The 3,863-nt window shown below is 44.4% G+C and overlaps 1 pseudogene; it reads right to left on the bottom strand.

Moving 5' to 3' along the window:
- Positions 1-259: 259 nt before the first annotated feature.
- Positions 260-803, bottom strand: LOC102254984 (annotated as a pseudogene).
- Between the last annotated feature and the right edge of the window lie 3,060 nt (positions 804-3,863).

Here is a 3,863-nt window from a genome sequence, read left to right as displayed (position 1 = left end):
AAACCCAATGATTTAGAACCTTTTACTGAAAATGAGAAACCCTCTGATTGAAATATAAAACACAATATTCTATTTAGTAACAAACACAAACACCTGAAATGCCATTTTTGAACCATTTCTGCTTAATAAGAATCCAACCTGCATTTGTCCATAAGAGAGAATATATTAAACTAAGAAGTCCCCTGGTGGAGCCTGCACAGACACAGGAAACAAAGCTAGGGCCTTTCACACAGCCATAAGTCCTTGCGATGATTTCATTTTAAGTCAATGCTTCTTCATGTGGCTCATAGTTCCCAATGCCTGCTTAATGAAATGCCATGATGGCCATGGGGTCTACTTTCCTGCAGTCTTGCGTAGACTTTGCTGCCACCCTAAAACCCAAAGGGATGTCTGCCATGGAGCACACCACCACTCCCTGGTACTGAGATGTATTTTCAGTGATCCTGCCCAGTCCAGATTTTAACACATGGTTCCCATCCAGGAAGGACTGCTCTGCCCTAAGCTTTATCCACACTTTGTACTTGGCATAGAGTGCAAGCTAATCCAGAGCTGTGATGTGCAACCAGAATGTGTGGGTCCCAGTGAATTTTCTGAAACAGGTCCCCAGTGACACCAGCTTGTCACTGGAGATGTTGGTGGCCAACGTCAAGATCTTTTTACTCACGTAGGACACCCAGTCGCTGTGCAACCTGAAACAGTTAGGTGCTGTCAGGCCTGTCAACCAACAGCTGAAGATCCTCCCTGAGGTATTTTTCTATCTTTTCAAACATGACATGGGTCTCCTCTCTAGTCAAAGGCTGCATTTTCCGCTGTTGGAGCACCCCAGGGTGGAGTTCTTGATTGTACTAAATGTTCTAGGACCACTGAGGTGGTCTTTGCCCATTTCTTCACTTTTTGAGGAAAAGCAGTCACTCACCTGTTTTGGATAGTGTCTGGCAGCTCCCCCAAGTGAAGTCCAATAAAAAATTCCCCCAACATCTCTCTGAGCACAGAGCACAGCAGACACGAGGGACCTGCCCCTGGGCGGACAGCTTCCTCCAGGGTCCAGGAGCGAGGTAGGCTGAGAGTGAACTGTGGCGATGATGAGCGAGTGCCCTTTCAAAGGGAAGAAGTCTGGCATCAGGGAGAACCCTCAGGAAGTGAGGATGGTAAACAGACAAGAGATGGTAAGGGCATGTGCTAGGGTAGAGAGGAGAGCAGGAATTTGATAACTATTTAGGAAGTTAAGTAGGAAGGACAAGGATATGAAGGGAGGGGATGAAGGAGAAAGTCCAAGATGACTCCTATGATCTAGATCCAATGATTGGTGGTGACCATTAGGGTGATTCTCTCTGATTACCTGGGAATATCCTATTAAGACTGAGATTCCCACATGCAGGAAATCCCCTCAGTCCAAGGCTAATGTGGATAATTGGTCACTATAGTGATGGTTCATCAACTAACATGGAGAGTAGTAGAAGTAGCTATATGTTTGGGAGGTTGAGGAGATGATGAGTTTGATTTGGAGCATAATGAATTTGAAGTGCCAGTGGACAGCTAGAAGTGCCATATTCCAGCAGGTACTTGGAATAGGGATCTAGGGAGACTTTTGACTTAGTGAGAGTGTATTTAGAAGCCATTAGCATAAGTGGGAGGTGTTTAGGACTATGAAAGTGGGTTAAATCACCAGGGAGAGACTGTAGAGTAAAAAGGGAAGTGGATGTAGAATGAAACTCTGGAGGATGAAACATTGGAAATGCTAATGTTTAAGGAGCATATAGAGAAAGAAGAGCCCATGAAAGAGACTAACAGTCATGAGTGATCTTAGCTGAAACCCTCTCAGCGGTCGGACAGGAGAAACCAGGTTGCTCCTGGGAAGGAGTGGATGTGAGTTGAGTAAATGGAGACAGTGAGTACAGTCTCATCATTTGAGGAACTTGAGAACAAGGAAACGAGAGGTAAAGCTATAGCTAGAAGATCATATATGGTCAAGGGGGAGTTATTTTTTTTTAAGATGGGTGGGAAATGAACAAACATAAACTCAGAGGGAAAATTGAGTAAAAGGGGGTAAATTAAAGATACAGTGGCCAAGAGAAGTAGTTAATGGATCAGGGCCCTTGGGGAGATGACATACTATGGGGTGGACTGAAAGCCACAGAGGAAGCATTGCCTTAAATAAGGGAGGGTGGCACATGACACTCCTTGGGACTGTGGGAGGGAAGGCAGGTTCGGGTGAAGCTACAGGAAAGGAGCAACCACAGCCTAGAAATGGAAAGGCATAAAGGATGAGTTGTTGTTAATGTCAGCGAAAAGACAGTGGAAAAGGAAGAAGTACTGAAGGAAAAGATGGACATGTTGAAGATATACCTTTGCCACTACTTTTAAGAGTAATGATAAGCAGCGGTTCTCAACCTGTGGGTCGCGACCCCTGAAAATACATCCTGCATATCAAATATTTACATTATGATTCATAACAGTAGAAAAATTACAGTTATGAAGTAGCAACGAAAATAATTTTATGGTTGGGGGTCACCACAACATGAAGAACTGTATTAAAGGGTCGCGGCGTTAGGAAGGTTGAGAACCACTGGAAAGGTTCGGTATTTTCAGATGACAGTGGACACAGTTTTTTGAAAAATTAAGTACATAGATATTCCAGAAGTGACTGAATGTACACTGTTTGATTAAAAGGATTATCAAATTATTCCCATTAGGATTTAACCCTTAGAGTGCCGGGGAGTGCGATTGCACTCCTCCTGTCTTTTGCCACAAGTGCCGGGAGCGCTATTGCGATCCTCCTGCAGTGTCACTATTAGATGCTAGTAGTTCACTCTTTATGTGGGAAAAAAATTTTAAAAACCTTAACACAAAATGCCTTGGCAATATTAGCATAGTTCCTAGGATATTGGTTGGCACTCAAAGGGTTAAGGATGAGTCAGATTCAAATAAGCAGTTGGCTCTGTCACACATCCACACTGCTAAAGACCGAATGTCTGTTTGTTTCCCTCCAAAATTCATATGTTGAAACCTAATCCCCAATGTGATGGAATTAGGAGGTGAGGCCTTTGGGAGGATCTTAGGACCTGAGGGTGGAGCCCTCCTGAATGGGATTAGTGCCCTTATAAAAGAAACCCCACAGAGCTCCCTGCCCCTTCCACCAGGTGAGGTCATAGGAAAGAGACACCTGTCTAGGAAGCAGGCCCTCAGCAGACACAAAATCTTCTAAAGGCATGATCTTGGACTTCTCAGACTCCAGAAATTGTGAGAAGTAAATTTCTGTTGTTTATAAGCCACCCAGTTTTGTTATAGCAGTCCAAACAGATTGGGACACACGCACACGCACACACACACACACACGCAGGCATGCACACCCCTAGTACATAAACAATTTGCCTTGCTCAGACTTCAAAACAAGAGTAATACTCCTTAAAAGTATTGTTTATAAGCACAGTTAGGCTGAGAGGAAGTTTTTGCTAGGTGGGAGGCCAGTACATAAGTACAGAAAAGCAAAGTAAAAAGAAATTTCCCAATTAAACTTGTGTATTCAATTAGGTAGAGTTTAGAAATTGAGGAGCTATTCAAAGCCTATCTTGAAACACTGGCTTTAAGAGGAAATTAGCAAAAGCAATGAAGCAGGGCTCTGCCTCTTGCCAGTCTGTGGGTGCAGCCACAGCAGCATGAAGCTTATCAGAGAGCCCATGCCCGCCAGCAGCCAGCAGGGAGGTCTCGGCGCTGCCTCAGTGAGTCATCCTGCTCACAGTCTAATGCCTCCCCTGGCCCAGGGAAATGCCACAGCATTTCATTAGTTCTGCTTATGTGTTCAACAACTGGGAGCCACACAGATGCTGCCTTCTGGGGTATGTACTATGTGCTTTACCTTCTGT

This window comes from Myotis brandtii, unplaced genomic scaffold (assembly GCF_000412655.1).
Source record: "Myotis brandtii unplaced genomic scaffold, ASM41265v1 scaffold253, whole genome shotgun sequence".
Classification (NCBI taxonomy): domain Eukaryota; kingdom Metazoa; phylum Chordata; class Mammalia; order Chiroptera; family Vespertilionidae; genus Myotis; species Myotis brandtii.
Note: the sequence above shows the minus strand (reverse complement) of the source record. Positions and strands in the feature narration are given on the sequence as shown.